This window comes from Triticum aestivum, chromosome 7D (assembly GCF_018294505.1).
Source record: "Triticum aestivum cultivar Chinese Spring chromosome 7D, IWGSC CS RefSeq v2.1, whole genome shotgun sequence".
NCBI lineage: Eukaryota > Viridiplantae > Streptophyta > Magnoliopsida > Poales > Poaceae > Triticum > Triticum aestivum.
In genome coordinates, this window is record NC_057814.1 from 407,788,481 (window position 1) to 407,813,516 (window position 25,036).

Genomic DNA, 25,036 nt, shown 5'->3' on the forward strand with positions numbered 1-25,036 from the left:
TCCCTTCTGCAAGACCAACCCAGCCCCAGCGGTAAGCCGCTGACTTTAACTTTTTATCTACTTCTGCATGTAACCTTCATCTGAACCGTTTGAAGAATTCATCATTGTATTTTTCAGGCTGATGATAAGTTCTGGCGGGTCAAATATGACCATGAGGCGGCCAAGAAGGCCAGGAAGGCGAAGAAAGCCGCCAAGAAAACCGCCCCTCGCAAGAAAGGGAGCAGGCCTACTGCCTCCGAGCTGATGCAATTAAGCGACAGCTCCGAGTCAGAGGTAACCCCTGAGTCTTTTAAGTCCTTGCTATATTCACTGTTTGTTTGCTGTCCGCCTTATCAATACTTGCTCATTGACAGGATGACACCGGCGCCAGTAACCCGGTGGTTGAAGAGGTAATGTCACTTTCCTCCGACTCGGAGCCCTTGCCACAGCTGAAAGTCCGAAGGGTAACCCGGAAAGTAAGCTTTTCACATCCTTTAGCTTATCAAGACCCTCAATTTATTTTGAAGCGACAGGTTCATGAAAGCCGGCGTCATACCCGGACCAACAAGGACACCGACCTCTCCGCCGGGTTACCCGACGCAACAAGGAAGCGCCGAACTGAGGTTATTTCCCACTTGTACCCTTTTCATCCGTTGGCGGGTGTTATCCGTCAGCCACTCAATTCCTCTGACTCCAATTATCAGGAGACCTCCCCCTCTTCGGGCGACTCTATGCAGTCGAGTCTTCCGACTTTCAAGACCGCGCCCGGGTAATGACAACCATCTCATATTATATTTGTCTGTACTTACTCTTTTTGTGCTTAACGTTTCTGTCCTTTCAGCGCCCAGGCAAAGCTCACCAAAAGAGCGAAGAAGACCAAGTCAGCCGGAGTGCCGGATTTGCCTGAACCGGAGGTGACGGCTCAAGAACCGCCAGCTGCCTCCGCCCCCGAAGCCACCACTCCAATGGACACGGCACCTGAGGCCACTGCCCCGACTACCAAGGCAACGACCGAAGCTTCTATTAACCCGGAGGCCTCCGGCTCGGCTCCACCAGCAGACGACCCGGACGTGGTAATCACCCGGACGGAGTTCGTTGAGCCGGGGAGACCTACCGTGCTGGCCAAGTGCTCCGCTAAGGGGGAGTTGCTGCCGCCCCACCGGGTGAACCTGGACCTCTCCGACTACACCAACTTGAGCATTGGAGAGCTCGTCTCTGGCTACATCAGCCAAGTGCACAAGAGCCGGGACGCAGAGGTCGCCATGGTGAACCAGATCCAGCAAAAATCTGAGGTATCATTCTGCTGTCCTCTTACTTACTGCATAGTTACCTTTGCCATGATAGCCCCCAAGTCGACGACTTATGAGTGAATATGTTGTAGACTTAGGTTCCGGCTTACTCAATTGAGCCGGCAGTATGTAGATAGATACGTTCAATATGCATTAGCCCCCAAGTGCCAAGTGTCTTTGCTTGGAAAACGCTTGGGACTTATATAATGACTGTTAATAACCCGGAAATGTATGCAGGCTGTTGGCAAGAAGCTAGAGGCGGACCTTGCGGATCTCAAGAGCCGGCTGAAGACGCAGGAGATGGAGACCCGGAAGGCAAACGCCAAGTTTGTATCCAGCATCGCCGCTCAAGAGAAGCTGAAGACAGAATTTGATGCTGAGCGGAAAGCCTGGGCCGAAGAGAAGGCCGCACTGGTGACCCGGGCGGAACAGGCGGAGAAGGCTCTCTCTGAGAAGACCGCCGAGCTCTCCGGCCTAAAGCGCCAGGTTTCCCAAATGGTGGCCGCCATCTTCGGTAAGTCGCCTCACCGGCTTTCATCAAGTTTAGAATGTTTATATCTCATGATTCATCCTTGTCGCCGGCTTATCTGATTCTGTTAAACAGGTCCCAGAAGTGCCAACCTCAACCAGAGCGTGGTCACCAAGCTAAAGGCCGTGTATACCCTGGTGGAGCAGCTCTACACCGGGTCACAGCGTGCCTTAGCTGTGGTGGCCCTATCCAACGAGGTGCCGACTCACCTGGCAGAAGTCCTGCGCCGGCTCGCCGTTCTGCCTCAGCGGATCCAAGAGCTGCGACGGGCCTCTGCGAGGGCCGGAGCGATCGCCGCGCTGAGCCGGGCCAAGGCATTCCTGCCGGAGTTAGACCCGGCGGACATCGCCCTTGGCTATCCAAGCCTGAAGGAAGACGGCTCAGCTTTCGATCAGAAGGACTTCGCGGCTTGCGTGAAGGCGGTACGCCCGGTGGCCACCCTTATCGGGAACGACACAGATTTGACCAAGTACCAGCCGGGTTATGATGCGGAGAATCAGAGGATTCCAACCCCTCGCTATGAAGCCCTCAACTTGATCCCGCCGGCTCGTCAGCACACTTTCGCCCCAGAGATTGACCCGGCCGGGTTAATTGACGAGGAAGCCCAATTCGAAGCTCTCAGCGGCATCGACTGGAAGTCATCAACCTTCCAGGTCTTGGGATCAGCCGGAGGAGAGGATAGGAACGAGCCGGAGACTTCAACTCAGCGGGCATCGTAACTCGGCTGGCGGTTTACCAAACAATGCTCCACCCTTTTTAGACTTGATGAGTTTTGTAATAGAGTAGGTGCAACAGTTTATCTCTGCCGTGCCATCGTGCACGTATTGAATGCCAAGGTCTTTTGAAGTTGTCTCTTTGATGTTTCTCCGGGTCATAATCATCCCTTTGTTTTTCTCAACCTCAAAGAGGTGCCTTTAGGTAACCTGCATAGAAAGGCAAATCACAAGTCTCGAGGCGGCTTACCGCCCTGAGAATCAGGTGTTTTGGATAGATAACCCGGAATATGAATCAAAAAAGACTGGTCCTCAATTATATCCTTAACACAGCCGTAATAACACACTTAGCGGCCTGTAAGCATACTTCCGGTTTAGATAACCCGGGTAACAAGGTTGGTATCTTAACTCCGATTTACTTGTCTTAATAACACCCATGGTGTTCAACTAACACTGTAAACCAAAGTTAAGCCGGCAAAGTGAGACCCGGCCGTACACATCTTGACATAATCAGAGTAAACTTGTGATAAAGCAGAAGAACTTAGGGGCTTCCGGTTCGAATACGACCAGAGACCCGGCCCAAAGGGGTTAAGCTAAGATTCGGATACGATCATATAGCCCCCAGTGGGTGTGGCGATGCCAATCAAGAGGGTACCGACAGCTATGTTCTCTTTGGTTCGAATACGACCCATGTTTGAACAGGAAGCCCCCAAGTGATTTTAAGAATTGTTTAACGACGCTGATTCGAATACGATCCACGTCGGTTCTCAGAGGGGTTAAACTATGATTCAAATATGACCAAAGGTAACCTCCCAATGAGCTCGGCGCTTTGCCAATCAAATGGGTATCGACAGCTATGTTCTCTTTGGTTCGAATACGACCCATGTTTGAACAGGAAGCCCCCAAGTGACTTTACTGCTTACGGCTAGATTCGAATACGATCATAAACCGGATCCTCCTTTAAGTCACCATGTAATCTTGCAATAAGAACAACACGTGCATATTTGGAGGAGAAAAAAGGACAGAGGTCCTGCTTTATTGCTTATCATAATATATACATGGCTGAGAGAAATATGTACACCACGAGAGCCGGTGGCTCAAGTGTAGTAAGGCCGAAGCTGAGCTATGTTCCACGGCCGACGGGTCTCCTCCTCCGACTTACGTGAATCTTTGTGCTCCCGAATGTCAATGAGGTAATATGACCCGTTGTGCAAGTTCTTGCTGACCACAAAGGGCCCTTCCCAAGGCGGGGATAACTTGTGTGCATCTGTTTGATCCTGGATGAGCCGGAGCACGAGATCGCCTTCCTGGAAGACCCGGGATTTAACCCGGCGGCTATGGTAACGGCGCAGGTCTTGCTGGTAAATCGCTGATCGAGCTGCTGCCACATCACGCTGTTCGTCCAATAGGTCAAGAGCATCTTGTCGCGCCTGTTCATTATCCGCCTCAACATAAGCCGCCACTCGAGGTGAGTCATGACGGATGTCACTGGGGAGGACTGCTTCTGCTCCATAAACCATGAAGAAAGGCGTGAAGCCTGTAGACCTGTTAGGAGTAGTGTTGATGCTCCATAACACGGAGGGCAACTCCTCCACCCAACAACCCGGCGTCCGTTGCAAAGGGACCAAAAGCCGGGGCTTGATACCTTTCAGAATCTCCTGATTAGCTCTCTCAGCTTGACCATTGGATTGAGGATGAGCCACTGAGGAAACATCAAGTCGGATATGCTCTCGTTGACAAAACTCTTCCATGGCGCCTTTGGAGAGATTGGTGCCATTGTCAGTTATAATGCTGTGCGGAAAGCCAAAGCGGAAAATCACCTTTTTCATAAATTGAACCGCCGTGGCTGCATCGCACTTGCTAACTGGCTCAGCTTCCACCCACTTTGTGAATTTATCAACTGCCACCAAGAGGTGGGTCTTCTTATCCTTGGACCTTTTAAAAGGCCCAACCATATCAAGCCCCCAGACCGCAAAGGGCCAAGTGATTGGGATCATCCTCAGCTCCTGAGCCGGCACATGAGCCCGTCGTGAGAACCTCTGGCAACCATCACATTTACTGACCAAGTCCTCTGCATCAGCATGAGCCGTCAACCAATAAAAACCATGACGAAAAGCCTTGGCCACAAGGGACTTTGAGCCGGCGTGATGGCCACAATCCCCTTCATGGATCTCACGCAAGATCTCTTGACCTTCCTCAGGGGAGACACAACGCTGAAATGCTCCTGTAACACTGCGATGATGCAACTCGCCATCGATAACAATCATTGACTTAGCCCGCCGGGTTATTTGCCTGGCCAAAGTTTCATCCTCAGGCAACTCGCCCCGGGTCATGTAAGCCAGATATGGCATTGTCCAGTCTGGTATGATATGGAGAGCCGCCACCAGTCGTGCCTCCGGGTCAGGGACAGCCAAGTCTTCCTCCGTAGGCAACTTAACCGAAGGGCTATACAGGACGTCCAGGAAAGTGTTAGGCGGCACCGGCTTTCGCTGAGAGCCTAGCCGGCTTAGAGCATCAGCCGCCTCGTTCTTCCTGCGATCAATGTGCTCTACTTGGTAGCCCTGAAAGTGCCCAGCAATGGCATCAACTTCGCGGCGATAAGCCGCCATGAGAGGGTCCTTAGAATCCCACTTGCCTGATACTTGTTGAGCCACCAAGTCTGAGTCACCGAAGCACCTTACCCGGCTCAAGCTCATCTCCTTAGCCATCCGAAGACCGTGGAGCAAGGCCTCGTACTCAGCCGCATTGTTAGTGCAAGGAAACATCAACTGTAGCACATAATGGAACTTGTCACCTTTAGGGGAAGCCAATACAACGCCAGCCCCCGAGCCCTCCAACTGCCTGGACCCATCGAAGTGAATAGTCCAATACGTGTTATCCGGCTTTTGCTCGGGCACTTGTGACTCTGTCCAATCATTGATGAAATCCACCAAGGCCTGAGATTAACAGCAGTGCGTGGCACATATTTGAGACCATGAGGTCCAAGTTCTATAGCCCACTTAGCAATTCTCCCTGTGGCCTCTCTGTTTTGAATGATATCACCAAGAGGGGCAGAACTGACCACAGTGATGGGATGACCCTGAAAATAATGCTTAAGTTTCCGGCTCGCCATGAACACACCATACACAAGCTTCTGCCAATGCGGGTACCGCTGCTTGGACTCAATGAGCACTTCGCTGACATAATAAACCGGCCGCTGAACCGGATGCTCCTTACCCTCCTCCTTGCGCTCCACCACAATAGCCACACTGACGGCTCGTGCGTTTGCCGCCACATACAGTAATAAGGGCTCCTTATCAACCGGAGCAGCAAGGACTGGGGGCTCTGCCAGCTGCTTCTTCAAATCCTCAAAAGCGGTATTAGCTGCATCATTCCAGACAAAGTTATCAGTTTTCTTCATCAACTGATATAATGGCATGGCCTTCTCACCCAAACGGCTTATAAACCGGCTTAAAGCAGCGATGCGACCCGCCAAACGCTGAACGTCATTTATACACGCCGGCTTAGCCAGGGAGGTGATGGCCTTGATCTTCTCCGGGTTAGCTTCAATGCCTCTGTCAGAAACCAAAAACCCAAGAGTTTGCCTGCAGGAACACCAAAGACACACTTGGCTGGGTTAAGCATCATCTTGTAGACCCGGAGATTATCAAAGGTTTCCCTTAAATCATCTATCAGGGTTTCCTCTTTTATGGACTTAACCACAATATCGTCCACATAAGCGTGAACATTGCGCCCAATCTGTTTATGAAGACAGTTCTGTACACAACGCTGGTAAGTCGCCTGTGCACACTTGAGTCCAAAAGGCATAGACACATAGCAGAAGGCTCCAAAGGGAGTGATGAACGCCGTCTTCTCCTGGTCCTTAACTGCCATCTTAATCTGATGATATCCGGAATAAGCATCCAAGAAACTTAAGCGTGCACAACCTGCCGTAGCATCAATGATTTGATCAATACGGGGGAGGGCAAAAGGATCAGCCGGACACGCCTTGTTTAAGTCCGTGTAGTCCACACACATCCGCCAAGTGCCGTTCTTCTTGAGTACGAGCACCGGGTTAGCTAACCACTCTGGGTGAAAGACTTCAACGATAAACCCGGCCGCCAAGAGCCGGGCCACCTCTTCACCAATAGCTTTCCGCCTCTCTTCATTAAACCGCCGAAGGAACTGCCTGACCGGCTTAAATTTCGGATCAACATTGAGAGTATGCTCAGCGAGTTCTCTAGGTACACCTGGCATGTCAGAAGGTTTCCATGCGAAGATGTCCCTATTCTCACGGATGAACTCGATGAGCGCGCTTTCCTATTTTGGATCCAGATTTGCACTGATGCTAAACTGCTGAGATGAGTCACCTGGAACAAAATCAACAAGTTTAGTTTCATCAGCCGATTTAAATTTCATTGCCGGCTCTTGTTCTGTAGTTGGCTTTTTCAGAGAGGTCATATCTGTTGGGTCAACATTGTCTTTGTAAAACTTCAACTCCTCTGTAGCACAAACAGATTCTGCATAAGCCGCATCGCCTTCCTCACACTCCAGAGCCACTTTCCGGCTGCCGTGAACCGTAATGGTCCCATTGTGACCCGGCATCTTGAGCTGTAAGTACACATAACACGGCCGTGCCATGAACTTGGCGTAAGCCGGCCGTCCAAATATAGCATGGTATGGACTTCTTATCTTGACCACCTCAAAGGTCAATTTCTCCACCCTGTAGTTGTTCTCATCACCAAAGGCCACTTCCAATTCGATCTTGCCGACTGGATAAGCCGACTTACCAGGTACCACACCATGGAAGATAGTGTTTGACTGGCTGAGGTTCTTATCAACCAACCCCATACGGCGAAAAGTCTCATAATAGAGGATGTTGATGCTGCTGCCTCCATCCATGAGCACCTTTGTGAACTTATATCCTCCCACTTGAGGAGCCACCACTAAGGCCAAGTGGCCCGGGTTATCCACCCGGGGAGGGTGATCCTCCCTACTCCACACTATAGGCTGCTCAGACCACCGCAAGTAGCGTGGGACCGCCGGCTCAACAGCATTCACTGCCCTCTTATGAAGCTTCTGATCTCGCTTACACAGACTGGTGGTAAACACATGATACTGTCCACCGCTAAGCTGCTTTGGATTGGTCTGATAACCCCCCTGCTGCTGTTGATGACCCTGGCCAGACTGCTGATTAAAGCCCCCTTGACCGTTCTGAGGACCGGAATTTGAGCCGCCGCCCGGGCCATGAAAGCCGCCGGCGCCTGAGCCGCCGCCCGGGCCATTGTAATTCTTAAAGGCCTTCATGATTGCACAATCCTTCCACAGATGAGTCGCTGGCTTCTCTCTAGAGCCATGCCTTGGACAAGGTTCATTCAACAGCTGCTCCAGCGTCGGACCTGACCCGCCGCCTCGGGGAGGGGGCCTCCCCTTGCGTCGCTGGTTATTACCTTGTGAGCTGGCGTTGGCTACAAACTCTAGGCTGCCATCGGCCTTGCGCTTGCCTCCTCCTTGGTTCCCCGGGTTAAACTGAGGACCCTTGCCATTGCCGTTCTTCTTTCCCTTCCCTGTCCTTTCATCATCTGAAGGGGGATCCTTGGTACCATCAGAATCGGCGTACTTGACAAGAGCTGCCATTAGTGTACCCATATCACTGCAGTCGCGCTTAAGCCGCCCGAGTTTCATCTTCAGGGGCACAAAACGACAATTCTGCTCCAGCATTAAAACCGCTGAGCCGGCATCCATCTTGTCTGACGAGTGTATGATCTCCTTAACCCGGCGAACCCAATGTGTCGTAGACTCACCCTCCTGCTGCTTACAGTTAGTCAAATCCACAATTGACATAGACTGCCTACAGGTATCTTTGAAGTTTTGGATGAACCGGGCTTTCAGCTCAGCCCAAGACCCAATGGAATTCGGTGGTAGCCCTTTCAACCAAGTGCGGGCAGTCCCATCTAACATCATGGTGAAATACTTGGCCATGGCCGCCTCACTGACCTCCAGCAGCTCCATAGCCATCTCATAACTCTCGATCCAGGCTGCGGGTTGTAAGTCAGCTGTGTAATTAGGCACCTTCCTAGGGCCCTTGAAGTCCTTAGGTAGACGTTCATTACGGATAGCTGGCACTAAACAAGGGACACCCCCGGTCCTGGTAGGGATACCCACGTCGACGGAAGTCGTCGGATAAGCCGGGGGGGGGTCTGGTAAGCCGTCAATTGAGGCACTTGCTCCGCCTCTTGCCGCGCTTTGTCCTGGTCTGCTGCGTAAAAGGCTCCATTATGAGCCGGGCCATGGCCAGGGGGCGGGTCATGGCGTCGGACGTTACTTGAGCCGGTTGCTGAGACCATGTGCCGGCTGTAACTCGGGCTCTGGCCTGGACGAGGGGTCGAGTGGATCCTGTCCCGGCTGTAGGAGTACGCCTCTTGCTGCGCCAGTGCTGTCTGAAGGAGTTCCCTGACCCGGCGGGTTTCAATAGCCGTCGGAGAGTCGCCGTCAACTGGGAGAGCCGCCAGCCGTGCTGCCGCAGCGACCATGTTCTCCAGCGGGTTATTATAATGACCCGGGGGTATTGGCACGTACTGAGGCGGGGCAGGGGGCACCTGGGGAGGCCCCATCACTCGTGGCTGAATAAGGGGTCCAGACCCGGGCGCTATGACCCCTGGCGGGTTACTAGACCCTGCACCTGGCGTGTTGAAGAGATTGCGTGGATCGTAAACCGGAGGGAGTCGAGATTGGGTCTTTTGATGCCTCCTTCTCATGACCTCATTGGCCGCGTTCTGATCCATCGTGAGTTGGAAGGACTGCGCCTGGATCAGCTGAGTTTGGGCATCGAGAGCCGCCCTCTCCGCAGTCAGCCTGATCCCTTCCGCTGCAAGATCCTCTTTAGCTTTCATTAGATCCAATTTTAACTGTGCCACCTCTGCATCGTGCTGAGCTTGATCTGCCGGGTCAACCGTGGCGGTTAGCAGGGCCGTCATCTTGTCCGTGAGATCCATCAGCACCTGAGCCGGAGAAGGCACCGGGTTTCCCGCTCCAGCAGCGGGGTTCTGAACAGGCTGCGCACCAGCCATAAAAACTCCAACCTGACTTGGCGGCTCAAATAGGTCCGGAATACTGTCACCATCGGAACAACCCATGAGCCTGCCATCTTGAAGTTGGTACAACGAGTTTGACTCATCGGTGGCCGACTCGCCGTCAGAGCCGGCGGCCGTCTCATCACCAGATCCAGATCGATCAGAGAGTCCTCCATGGATACACCCCACAAAAGCATGCCTTAAGGCAGGCCGGGCCCGGGCGGGTCGCGCACGCTGAGCCGTCTCGATGAGATCGGCGCAGAGACCCGGCTCAGGGCCCGGCTCACCAATCTTGCCAATGAAAACATGAATTCCGCCGAAGGGGACCCGGTACCCGTACTCAATTGAGCCGGCGTCGGGGCCCCAGTTTGCATCGTCGATGTAGAGCTTGCCGCGACGACTCTTGGTCATCCGGCCCACAGCGTATCCCTTGAGCCCTTCGAAGCTGCCCTTCAAGAACTCAAATCCACCGTGCGCTGGCCCCACGGTGGGCGCCAACTGTCGTGGAATTGTCACGGCAGATGTCCTCGAGCTAGGACTTAGTCGTGGAGCCATCGCAACTAGGAAGCTTGAAGGGGTTAATGCGGGACAAGGAACACGAGGGTTTATACTGGTTCGGCCCCTTACGGTGAAGGTAAAAGCCTACGTCCAGTTGAGGTGGTATTGATTAGGGTTACGATCACCAGGGAGCTAAACTGCTATGCCCGGCTCTCGATGAGATTGTTCTTGTCTCTAAACCGCTGCCGGGTCGTCCCTTTATATAGGGAGACTGACGCCCAGCAGCCCTCAGTGTCCCGGCCGGCTCATAAGAGTGTCCGGCTCGGACTCTCAACTATACTTGCCTTACACTACAAGCTCTACCATAATAATGATTGTAACTCTGGGCCTTAAGCCATATCCGGGTCTTAAGCCCATCTCTGGCCCATCATCTTCAGGCTTGGCCCCGGGCTTCTGGTAATGACCATTAGAGTAACCCGGCCCCTCCTGGCGGGTGACTCTAAGGTCTATATCCTCAACAGTATCAGAGCAGGTCTGGTTGTAGGATGCCCTAGTCAACGCGAGCGGTAGAAACCGGTAGTATAGAGTCTGGCTTGTTTGTTGCATTGCTTGCTACATTTTCTTGTTGCATAGCATGCCTATAGCCTTATTACTTGTTGCTAACGGTTTATCTTTTGAGTATAGCTAGCATCGGTTCGGATCCACTACAGCTCAGCCCTTGCATCCCTCCAGTTTCCTTGAGCCTGTTCTTCGGTATTTGGTGTCATCTCTGTCCCAGCAGAATGATGCCAAGTGTTTCGGACACCGTTTGCAGGATGGTGCCCAGGTATCACACTAGTTTTATTTCTTCATTCCCCGCCTATCATTTCAGTGGTAGACATGCTGCTACCCAGGATCATGCCTTTATCTTGTCGTGTTGGCAACCCATAATGACCTTAGTCATCAAGAAAGGGCAATGTCAGCAGACCCAGTTTTCCTCGCTATCCTATTCCTAGGACGAATATGGATCCCTTCCACCCGCTTGATGATGATGTGGCCGTGACATTCGTGTCCCGCTACATTTTACCAAGTACGTCCTCGCCTCCCATTTAGTCAAGGATGTTACCTTGCTAAGACAGCACATGGTGTAGCGATATTTACACCAACTCTTCCACACAATGATCCATCCTCGTGCACACAGTCACAGCATGTTAGATCATAGTACCGGAAATCCCACGAGATTTGTGTGCTTAAGTAGGCATGCATATTGTGTGACTAGCACTAATATGTGACTTTGTTTGTGTGTGAGTTGATTGTTTTGTGTGCTTTTGTTTAGTTGAGCTGTTTTCTTTTGCTCCTTTCTTTTTGTGCCCTCGGTGTTACCCTTGTTTTCCCTTATGGAAGTTGCTCATCAACCGACACCAGACTCAAAGAAGCAATAAGGATTTCAAATATTTGGAAGAAGCTCAGCTAAACACATCAACTCTACATCAGTACTTAATCCTCACAACAGTTATGACCGAGCCAGCGGGAAGACAAGTCAAGTGCAAGATCAACGGTATATTTTCAAACAAAGGTATGAATCATATACAAAGTTTTGGCTCAGCAATGAATGATGCTTGAAATATGTTATACTCTGAAAGAAAGGTAGAATGTGTTATGATCAAGGAAGACAGTCAAACAATTTTTCTCATGCAAATAACGAGCCGCAAAATATTATGGGTGTGTGTATGGCTTTCAGTCTGCATATCACCATATGACGCTTTGGGTATGCAAAACTCAGTCTTCCTCCACACGCTATCGTAAGAAGCTTATGGTGCAAGGCTCCTTTATTTTCCTCAGTACAATATATGGACAGATTCCGGTCCAAGATACCTAGTCTTTCATATCAAGATACCTCGATAAAGGCTTCTCACAAAAGAAAGTGATTTTTTCTCAACAAGCAATCTGAGGAGAAACTTGATAACCCACAAGTATAGGGTGGTCGCACAGTTTTCGAGGGGAGAGTATTCAACCCAAATTTATAGATTCGACACAAGGGGAGCCAAAGAATATTTGCAAGTATTAGCAACTGAGTTGTCAATTCAGTCACACCTGGAGATTAATTATCTGCAGCAAAGTGATCAGTAGCACAGTAACATGATAGTTTTGATAGTAGTAGCAATAGCAATAGCAACGGTAACAGTGATAGCAGTAATTTTGTAGCAAGTGCAACAGTAACGATAGCAGTAGTAACTTAGCAAGAACAATATGATAGAAATTCGTAGGCATTGGATCGGTGATTTGTTGGATGATATTCATCATGTGATAGTCATAACCTAGGGCGATACGGCACTAGCTCCAGTTCATAAATATAATGTAGGCATCTATTCCTTAAATAGCCATACGTGCTTATGGAAAGAACTTGCATGACATCTTTTGTCCTACCCTCCCGTGGCAGCGGGGTCCAATTGGAAACTAAGGGATATTAAGGCCTCCTTTTAATGGAGAACCAGAACAAAGCATTAACACATGGTGAATACATGAACTCCTCAAACTACGGTCATCACCAGGAGTGGTCCCGACTATTGTCACTCCGGGGTTGCCGGATCATAACACGTAGTAGGTGACTATAACTTGCAAGATCGGATCTAGAACATGGATATAATGGTGATAACATAAACGGTTCGGATATGAAATCGTGGCACTCGGGCCCAAAGTGACAAGCATTAAGCATGGCAAAGTCATAGCAACATTCAGAACATAGTGGATACTAGGGATCAAACCCTAATAAAACTAACTAGATTACATGATGAATCTCATCCAACTCCTCACCGACAAGTGATCCTACAAAGGAATTACTCACTCCCGGTGGGGAGCATCATGGAATTGGCGATGGAGAAGGGTTGGTGATGATGAAGATCGGAGATCCCCCTCTTCGAAGCCCCAAACGGACTCCAGATCTGGCCCCCCGATGAAGAACAGGAGGTGATGGCAGCTCCGTCTCGTGGAACGCGATAATTCTTTCTCCCTGGTTTTTTCTGGAAATATGGGATTTTATAGCGTTGGTTTTAGGGTCTGCGGGGCCACCGGGTGGGGACAACCCACCTGGGCACACTTGGGGGGGGGGGCAGGCACGCCCTGGTGGGTTGTGCCCACCCATGTGCCCCCTCCGGTTGTTCTTGGCTCCAGGAATTCTCTTTTATTGTACAAAAATCCTCGCAAAATTTCGTTCCATTCCGAGAACTTTTTTTTTCTGCACAAAAACAACACCATGGTAGTTCTGCTGAAAACAACGTCAGTCTGGGGTTAGTTTCATTCAAATCATGCAAGTTAGAGTTGAAAACAAGAGGAAAAGCATTAGGAAAAGTAGATATGTTGGAGACGTATCAACTCCCCCAAGCTTAAACCTTTGCTTGTCCTCAAGCAATTCAGTTGATAAACTGAAAGTGAAAAAAGACAAACTTTTACGAACTCTTTTGCTCTTGTTTGCATAAGTAAGCTTAAACAGAACCCAAGTTTTCAACCAACATTATAACTAACCATGCCGACAATAACTCTTAAAAATTATATTAACTCATATCAATGACATAATCAGCTAGCGGGCAATAATAAGATATCTCAAACAGCAACACGTTGTAAAAAAACCATGATATAATATGACAATAGTGGTATCTCGCTAGCCCTTTCTGAGACCGCAAAACATAAATGCAGAGCACCTCCAAAGTTCAAGCAGCGACTAAACATTGTAGTTCATGGTAGAAAAGATCCAGTAACGATGCACCCAACATTAGCTACACACAATGCATCAGCATGACAACAGTGCTCTCAGGTTCTGGCACTTATTTTAGAAGGTGATGACACAACATAAAAGTAAATAGATAATCCCTTCGCAGAGTGAAGCAGTGACTTGTAGAGGTGCCAGAGCTCAAGTTTTTAAAACAGAGGTAAATGATATTTTGAGACATGCACCCTTCTTGTTTACTTCACGACCATCCGTTATCAATATCTTCCATGGTAGGCACGCTAGTGGCAGTTCCCAAGTGATAAAAGTAAAGGTTTACTCCCCCTCCGCCAACAATCACACTTCACGGCCTGTCCGAAACAACGGGTGTCGTCCATACCAACAATAGTCCCGGGGGAGTTTGTTTAATTATTTGCAATTTGAGTTCGGGACTGGGAATCCCTATTACCGCCCTTTTCTCGTGCAATGGTGAGTGAATAAACACTCATCCTAAGAATAACCCGCTTAGCATGGAAGATACCGACCACCCCTGTCGCTCCATGAACGATCCAGGCACACAAAAATGATATTTATTTGAAGTTTTTAGAGGTGGCACATGCAAATTTACTTAGGACGGCAGGGGTAATACCGCATATAGGTAGGTATGGTGGAATCATCTAGAATAATTTGGGTTCAAGGTTTTTGATGTACAAGCAGAATTCCAACTTAGTACAGGCGAAGTCTAGCAAATAGATTGAGAAGCAGCCAGCTAGAGAGCAACAACGGTCATGAAAATGCATTATGCATAAGTAACATTGGACACTAGCATGAGTAGGATAGGAACACCATGAACATAAATATCATAGAGGCTATGTTGGTTTTGATTCAACTACATGCATGAACATGTGCCAAGTCAAGCCACTCAAACATTCAGAGGAGGATACCATATCATCATACTACATCACAATCATTTTAACACAATGTTGATATCCAAGATAAATCATTATCCACTCCTAGCTACTTATGCATGGCATGAGAAACTATAATTTCTAATTGTCATTGCAAACATGTTTGATCATAATGGGTTGAAGCATGGATACTAGGTTAAACATATTTACAAAAAACATAACAAGTCGAGTTCATACCTGTTTCTCTTTGCCACAACCAGTTCATCGAATATCGTCATTATTGCCTTTCACTTGCATGACCGAATGATAAATAATAATAGTGCAAGAGTGCCGTGGACTAAGATGGAATCTGCAAACATTTTATTTAGTAGGAGAAGACAAGGTAATATGGGCTCTTTGTTAGATCAACAATTATGCATATGAGAGCCACTTAACATTTTCATCGTGGTCTTCTCCTCGGTATGACTCAAATAAAAAGAAAAGAAACTCAGAGAAACACACTGAAATATTTTTGGAGCTTTTGGTTTTCTAGAACAAGCAAATAAAAGGGAAAGGCAAAAACAAGAAAAACTATTTACATGGGAAAGGTCCCAACAAGCAAAAGAAGAACAAGGAAATCTTTTTGGGTTTTCTTTTTAGTGCTACAACTAACTACTCTAGAAAGAAAGGTCAAAAAGAAGAAGGAAATATTTTTGGATTTTCTCAAAGTTTTTCAAACACACAAGAAGAAAGCGAGAAAATATATTTAACATGGATGGTACAATGAAAAAGTGTGGACACCGACAACCGGAATGAAATGTGTGAACATGAATGTAATGTCGGTGGAAATACGTAGTCCCCCAAGCTTAGGCTTTTGGCCTAACTTGGTAATCGATCAATAGTCAAACTGTTGAGGAGCAGGGACCCATGGATCCCACTACTGAGGCTCCTCCTATGCTGCAGCTTGGTTGTTCCGGTAAGCGATGATGTCTGCAGGCATAGTCCTATGTCCGCCCTTGGCAATAGGATCAAACAAAGTAGGTGCAGGCAATGGAAAAATATCATGAGTTCTCACAATATAAACCAGGTTATACGGAATAGGGATGTTAGGATAATCGGTAGCAATAAACTGGTGGTATTCCATGGCCGTGCGATCTAGGTAAACCTTGGGCAAAGGATAATAATGAAGGCGTTTCTCAACATTAAGTGAGCCTCCAAACGAGTAGCATAAATGCCACGTTGTATTTTACCCTTGGACTTCTTAAGGTGAAGGCAACGTGCCACAATAGCTCCAAGCTATAAGTGTTGTCGCCCTCTAGTGCCCGACGTAAAATAGCAAGGTCTGGGGCACTGAGTGCACCCACCTTCTCACTAGCAAGCAAGCATTTTGCAATGTTAAGAGTGAAATAATGAACAACAGGAAAATGCAAGCCAGCGGCGGTGATACTCAACACCCCTCTCTCATCACCCACTATCAGAGTACGATAGAAACCCTCAAAACTCCACAGGCCTAGGATCTACCAAACCTCTATTAGAAGGGAGCAAGCATATTTCACAAAACTTAGAAAGCGGTATCTGATGGGGTTCAGCGTATAAATTAAACTGCACCTCAGGAGGATTATTCCTAGGAAGGAAATTAAAACTTGGAACAAAGGTGTTTGTGAGGAGATGAACTGTTCACATTCAGCTGCGATGAAGTTGGTGAGGCCGGCATTAGAAGCATATTGTGTAAACTCTTGAAGGATTATGTCCCCTTCCATGAACAGATTATGCGGCCATTTGCACTGCCATTCTCCGGGTATGGAGATCACTATCAGATGGCTCCCCGATGACTCCCTTGGAGTTCTTCTTGGAAGCAAAGTTCCTAAAGATACTCATCTTTTTCCTATGAACAAAATTCTGATATTTTTAGTCCACAAAATTTTCTCAACAAAACATTACAAGATTGATAGCAACTACTCATATGGATACATAGAGGCCATAGCAAGCATTCAAACTACTTAGAAATCTAAGAATTCAACATGCAAGCTCATCTATGGCAGCGCCAAGAGTAGCTAATTATTCAAAATATAAACCACTAAAACAAAAACTAATTGGACACACGGAGGAGTCACATACCAAGCAACAATCCCCCGAAACAGTTTTGGAAATGGAGCTTCGAGCAAAGAGATCAAAATCCGCGGGTTTGAGAGCAAGAACACGAGAGAGAGAGCGAGAGAGAGAGAGAGAGCAATGGTGATTTTTTCTGGAGGTAGGTGATGATGTGGTATGAAGAGATAAGTGAGGGGGGCCACGTGGGGCCCACAACCAACCAGGGCGCGCCTGGGGGTCCTGGCGCGCCCAGGTGGGTTGTGCCCACCTGGTGCACCTCCCTCTAATGTTATTTGCACCAAAAATTCATAAATATTCAGAAAAAATCGTATTAAATTTTCAGGGCATTCTGACAACTTTTGTTTTTGGGTCATTTTTTTATTCCACGGTAAATTCAGAAAACAGACAAAGCATGGCATTTTATTTTATTTAACTAATAAAAACAAAAAAAAGTAGGGATAGAAGATAGTGCATTAGATACACACAATGCATAAGCATGACAGCAGTGCTCTCAGGTTCTGGCGGTTATTTTAGAAGGTGATGACACAACATAAAAGTAAATAGATAATCCTTCGCAGAGTGAAGCAGTGATTTGCAGAGGTGCCAGAGCTCAAGTTTTTAAAACAGAGGTAAATGATATTTTGAGACATGCACCCTTCTTGTTTACATCACGGCCATCAGTTATCAATATCTTCCATGCTAAGCATGCTAGTGGCGGTTCCCAAGCGATGAAAGTAAAGGTTTAGTCCCCCTCCACCAACAATCACACTCCACGACTTGTCCGAAACAACGTGTGTCGTCCATACCAACAATAGTCCTGGGGGAGTTTTGTTTAATTATTTGCAAATTGAGTTCGGGACTGGGAATCCCTATTACCGCCCTTTTCTCGTGCAATAGTGAGTGAATAAACACTCATCCCGAGAATAACCCGCTTAGCATGGAAGATACCGACCACCTCCTGTCGTTCCATGAACGATCCAGGCACACAAAAGGATATTTATTTGAAGTTTTTAGAGGTGGCACATGCAAATTTACTTAGGACGGTAGGGGTAATACCGCATATAGGTAGGTATGGTGGAATCATCTGGAATAACTTGGGTTCAAGGTTTTTGATGTACAAGCAGAATTCCAACTTAGTACAGGCGAAGGCTAGCAAATAGATTGAGAAGCAGCCAGCTAGAGAGCAACAACGGTCATGAACATGCATTATGCATAAGTAACATTGGACACTAGCATGAGTAGGATATGAACACCATGAACATAAATATCATAGAGGCTATGTTGGTTTTGATTCAACTACATGCATGAACATGGGCCAAGTCAAGCCACTCGAACATTCAGAGGAGGATACCATATCATCATACTACATCACAATCATTTTAACACAATGTTGATATCCAAGATAAATCATTATCCACTCCTAGCTACGTATGCATGCATGAGAAACTATAATCTCTAATTGTCATTGCAAACATGTTTGATCATAATGGGTTTAAGCATGGATACTAGGTTAAACATATTTACAAAAACATAACAAGTCGCGTCCATACCTGTTTCTCTTTGCCACGGCCAGTTCATCGAATATCGTCATTATTGCCTTTCACTTGCACGACCGAATGATAAATAATAATAGTGCAAGAGTGTCGTGGACTAAGATGGAATCTGCAAACATTTTATTTAGTAGGAGAAGACAAGGTAATATGGGCTCTTTGTTAGATCATCAATTATGCATATGAGAGCCACTCAACGTTTTCATCTTGGTCTTCTCCTCGGTATGACTCAAATAAAAAGAAAAGAAACTCAGAGAAACACACTGAAATATTTTTGGAGCTTTTGGTTTTCTAGAACAAGCAAATAAAGGGGAAAGGCAAAAACAAGAAAAACTATTTACATGGGAAAGCTCCCAACAAGCAAAAGAAGAACAAGGAAATCTTTTTGGGTTTTCTTTTTAGTGCTACAACTAACTACTCTAGAAAGAAAAATCAAAAAGAAGCAGGAAATATTTTTGGATTCTCTCAAAGTTTTTCAAACACACAAGAAGAAAGCGAGAAAATATATTTAACATGGATGGTACAATGAAAAAGTGTGGACACCGACAACTGGAATGAAATGTGTGAACATGAATGTAATGTCGGTGGAAATACGTAGTCCCCCAAGCTTAGGCTTTTGGCCTAACTTGGTAATCGATCAGTAGTCGAATTGCTAAGGAGCGGGGACCCATGGATCCCACTGCTGAGGATCCTCGTATGCTGCAGCTTGGTTGTTCCGGTAAGCGATGATGTCTGCAGGCATAATCCTATATCCGCCCCTGGCAATAGGATCAAACAAAGTAGGTGCAGGCAATGGAATAATATCACGAGTTCTCACACTATAAACCAGGTTATACGGAATAGGGATGTTAGGATAATCGGTAGAAATAAACTGGTGGTATTCCATGGCCGTGCGATCTAGGTAAACCTTGGGCAAAGGATAATAATGAAGGCGTTTCTCAACATTAAGTGAGCCTCCAAACGAGTAGCATAAATGCCACCATGTATTTTACCCTTGGACTTATTAAGGTGAAGGCAACGTGCCACAATAGCTCCACAAGCTATATGTGTTGTCGCCCTCTGGTGCACGACATAAAATAGCAAGGTCTGGGGCACTGAGTGCACCCACCTTCTCTCTAGCAAGCAAGCAGTTTGCAATGTTAAGAGTGAAATAATGAACAGCAGGAAAATGCAAGCCAGCGGCGGTGATACTCGACACCCCTCTCATCACCCACTGTCAGAGTACGATAGAAACCCTCAAAACTCCGCAGGCCTAGGATCTACCAAACCTCCATCAGAAGGAGCAAGCATATTTCACAAAACATAGAAAGCGGTATCTGATGGGGTTCAGCGTATAAATTAAACTACACCTCAGGAGGATTATTCCTAGGAAGGAAATTAAAACTTGGAACAAAGGTGTTTGTGACGATATGACATTGTTCACCTTCAACTGCGATGAAGTTGGTGAGGCCGGCATTAGCAGCATATTGTGTAAACTCTTGAAAGATTATGTCCCCTTCCATGAACGGATTATGCGGCCATTTGCACGGCCGTACCTCCGCCATTCTCCGGGTATGGAGATCACTATCAGATGACTCCCCGATGACTCCCTTGGAGTTCTTCTTGGAAGCAATATTCCTAAAGATACTCATCTTTTTCCTATGAACAAAATTCTGAAATTTTTAGTCCATGAAATTTTCTCAGCAAAACTTTAAAAATTGATAGCAACTACTCATAGGGATACATAGAGGCCATAGCAAGCATTCAAACTACTTAGAAATCTAAGAATTCAACATGCAAGCTCATCTACGGCAGCAACAAGAGTAGCTAATTATTCAAAATATAAACCACTAAAACAAAAACTAATTGGACACATGGAGGAGTCACATACCAAGCAACAATCCCCCGAAACAGTTTTGGAAACGAAGCTTCGAGCAAAGAGATCAAAATCCGCGGGTTTGAGAGCAAGAACACGAGAGAGAGAGAGAGCAATGGTGATTTTTTCTGGAGGTAGGTTATGATGTGGTATGAAGAGATAAGTGAGGGGGGGCACGTGGGGCCCACAACCCACCAGGGCGCGCCCAGGTGGGTTGTGCCCACCTGGTGCACCTCCCTCTAATGTTATTTGCCCCAAAAGTTCATAAATATTCAGAAAAAATCGTATTAAATTTTCAGGGCATTCTGACAACTTTTATTTTTGGGTCCTTTTTTATTCCACGGTAAATTCAGAAAACAGACAAAGCATGGCATTTTATTTTATTTAACTAATAAAAACAGAAAATAAAAGGCAGGGATAGAAGATAGTGCTCACTAAATTCATCAACTTCATACCTCTAAAAAATGATCCATTAATAAGGTTGATCAGATCTTATTAACAACCACTTTCGATTAGCATGAAACCGAAGAACTTTCATAAATCACTAAGTTACCTCAACGGGGATATGAATGTCCCCAACAATAAGCATTTCATATTTCTTTTTAACAGTAGGCAGAGGTAGTTGAAAACTTCCAATAGTGATTGTCGGAGATTTTTCAATAACATTAATACCATTCACTTGGAATTGTTTCTTTGGAAAGTGCACCGTATGCTCATTACCATTGATATGAAAAGTGACCTTGCTTTTATTGCAAGGAATAACAGCCCCTGCAGTATTCAAGAAGGGTCTACCAAGGATAATCGACATGTTGTCGTCCTCGGGCATCTCAAGTATAACAAAGTCAGTCAAAATAGTAACATTAGCAACAACAACGGGCACATCCTCACAAATGCCGATAGGTATGGCAGTAGATTTGTCATCCATTTGCAAAGATATTTTAGTAGGTGTGAGTTTATTCAAATCAAGTCTTTTATATAAAGAGAAAGGAATAACACTAACACCGGCTCCTAAATCACATAAAGCAGTTTTCACATAAATACTTTTGATAGAGCAAGGTATAGTTGGTATTCTCGGATCTCCAAGTTTCTTAGGTACTCCATCCTTAAAAGTATAATTAGCAAGCATAGTGGAGATTTCTGCTTCTGGTATTTTTCTCTTATTGGTGATGATGTCTTTCATATACTTTGCATAAGGAGGCATTTTAAGGATATCAGTCAAGCGAGTACGCAAAAAACTGGCCTTGGCATTTCAGCAAAGCGGTCAAATTCTTCATCATCTTTCTTTTTAGTTGACTTAGGTGGAAATGGCATAGGTTTTTGAACCCATGGTTCTCTTTCCTTACCGTGTTTTCTAGCAACAAAGTCTTTTTTATCATATCTTTTATTTTTAGGTTGTGGGTTATCAAGATCAACTGCAGGTTGTATCTCAACATCATTGTTTGGTTCTTCATTATTTGGTTGACTTTCTTCATGAACCTCATCACTAACTTTTTCATTATCAGAAGGTGAGTGTTCACTACGATGTTGAGTTTCAGCATCAGAGATAGATACTTCATTATCAGGAGGTTTTTGTACTTCATGTTCACTAGAGGCATGCAAAGTCCTATCATTTTTCTTCTTCTTTTTCTTTCTAGAAGGACTACGTGCATCAGTGTTAGCTCTTTGAGAATCTTGTTAAATTCTTTTTGGGTGTCCTTCAGGATAAAGTGGTTCCCGAGTAATTTTACCTTGCTACTCTAACAGCAAAGTCATGTATGTTATTGTTCATTTCATCTAGCAACTCTCTTTGAGATTTAGCAACTTGTTCTAACTTGGTTTGGACCATAGAAGCATGTTTACCCACACCTCTAACATCATTTGAGATTCTAAATAACAAGTCACTCAAGCGAGCAATCATATCAGAATTGTATTTCAATTGTTTCATAACATTTGCATTGAAGTGATCTTGTTTTCTAATATAATTTTCAAACTCATAAAGGCATTGGCTAGGGTGCATATTGTGAGGATTTTCATTATCATTGAATTTCATTAGAGAATTTACCTCTATCACCTTAGGAGGTGGCGGTGTATTAAGCCCATGTATTTCTTCAATAGGAGGAAAAATTTTGACATCCTCACCTTTAATACATTTGTCCTTCATAGATGTCTTTGCCTCTTGCATGTCTTCGGGACTGAGATATAAGATACCCCTCTTCTTCGGAGTGGGTTTAGGCGGTGGTTCACGAAGAGTCCAATCATCATAATTTTTAATATGTTATTCAATAATTCTTCAGCTTTCCCAATAGTTCATCCCCTCAAAACACAACCAGCACAACTATCTAGGAAATCCCTAGAAGCATCGGTTAGTTCATTATATAAGATATCAAGTATTTCATTTTTCTTAAGAGGATGATCAGGCAAAGCCTCCCGCGAGATTGTGGGAGACTCTCTTCTCCAATTTGCACAAAGTTAAATATTTCCTGCAATGCAGCTTGTTTCTTATGAGTAGGGAAATATTTTTCAGAGAAGTAATAAATCATATCCTAGGGAATACGCACACAACCAGGAGCAAGAGTATTGTACCAAGATTTAGCATCACCCTTTAATGAGAATGGAAATAACTTGAGGATATAGTAATAGTGAGTTTTCTCATCATGAGTAAAAAGGGTGGCTATGTCATTCAACTTAGTAAGATGTGCCACAACAGTTTCAGATTCATGACCATGGAAAGGATTAGATTCAACCAAACTAATTAACTCTGGGTCGACAGAGAATTCATAATCCTTATCATCAATAAAGATAGGTGAAGTAGCAAACTTAGGATCATATTGCATTTTAGCATTCAAGGATTTTTCTTTATACTTGCATAATAATTTCTCTAGATCATCTCTATCCTTACAAGCAAGAATGTCTCTAGTTGTCTCCTCATTCATAACATAACCTTCCGGTACCGTTGGCAATTCATATCTAGGTGGGCTAGTTCTAGTAGGTGTTTCAAGATTTTCAGTTTCAAGCTCATCATCAGTTTCAACAATATCATATTGTCTTACTCTAGCAAATTGTTCATCAAGAAAATCCCCTAGTGGCACATCATCATCAAGCAAGGTACTAGCATCATCATAAGTATCATTCATAGCAGAAGTAGCATCATCAGTAACTTGTGACATATCAGGATTGATAGCATGTGGTGGTGTTGCAAGTTTACTTATAACAGAAGGTGAATCTAAAGCAGAGCTAGATGGCAGTTCCTTACCTCCCCTCGTCTTAGAGGGAAATATCTTGGTATTAGCATCCTTCAGATTCTTCATAGTGATAAAGTGATAATAATACCAAGTGACTCAACAAATATAGCTATGCTCCCCGGCAACGGTGCTAGAAAAAGGTCTTGATAACCCACAAGTATAGGGGATCGCAACAGTTTTCGAGGGTAGAGTATTCAACCCAAATTTATAGATTCGACACAAGGGGAGCAAAAGAATATTTGCAAGTATTAGCAACTGAGTTGTCAATTCAGTCACACCTGGAGATTAATTATCTGCAGCAAAGTGATCAGTAGCACAGTAACATGATAGTTTTGATAGTAGTAGCAATAGCAATAGCAACGGTAATAGTGATAGCAGTAATTTGTAGCAAGTGCAATAGTAACGATAGCAGTAGTAACTTAGCAAGAACAATATGATAGAAATCCGTAGGCATTGGATCGGCGATTTGTTGGATGATATTCATCATGTGACAGTCATAACCTAGGGTGATACGACACTAGCTCCAGTTCATAAATACAATGTAGGCACGTATTCCATAAATAGTCATACATGCTTATGGAAAGAACTTGCATGACATCTTTTGTCCTACCCTCCCGTGCTAGCGGGGTCCAATTGGAAACTAGGGGATATTAAGGCCTCCTTTTAATAGAGAACTGGAAGAAAGCATTAACACACGGTGAATACATGAACTCCTCAAACTACGGTCATCACTAGGAGTGGTCCCGACTATTGTCACTCCGGGGTTGCCGTTTCATAACACGTAGTAGGTGACTATAACTTGCAAGATCGGATCTAGAACATGGATATAATGGTGATAACATAAACGGTTCTGATATGAAATTATGGCACCCAAGCCCAAAGTGACAAGCATTAAGCATGGCAAAGTCATATCAACATCAATCTCAGAACATAGTGGATACTAGGGATCAAGCCCTAACAAAACTAACTAGATTACATGATGAATCTCATCCAACTCCTCACCGACCCACGAGCCTACGAAGGAATTACTCACTCCCGGTGGGGAGCATCATGGAATTGGTGATGGAGAAGGGTTGGTGATGACGAAGATCGGAGATCCCCCTCTCTGGAGCCCCAAATGGACTCAGATCTGGCCTCCCGATGAAGAACAGGAGGTGACTCGTGGAACGCGATAATTCTTTCTCTCTATTTTTTTTCTGGAAATATGGGATTTTATAGCTTCGGTTTCAGGGTCCGCGGGGCCACCAGGTGGGGACAACCCACCTGGGCGCGCCTGGGGGGCAGGCGCGCCCTGGTGGGTTGTGCCCACCCAGGTGCCCCCCTCCGGTGGTTCTTGGCTCCAGAAATTCTGTTTTATTGTATAAAAAATCCTTGCAAAGTTTTGTTCCATTCCGAGAACTTTTATTTCTGCACAAAAAACAACACCATGGTAGTTCTGCTAAAAACAGCGTCAGTCCGGGGTTAGTTTCATTCAAATCATGCAAATTAGAGTCCAAAACAAGAGGAAAAGCGTTAGGAAAAGTAGATACGTTGCAGACGTATCAAAGCTTCTCAGGTACGGAACCTAGTCTTCTCCAGTGCGCCACTACGGCAAAAGCTTCAAGCATAAGATATCGAGTCTTTCTCAACAAGCTACTCAGATAGCTTTTCAACCCACGACACCTTGACGCATGTCATATTCAGTATTGCT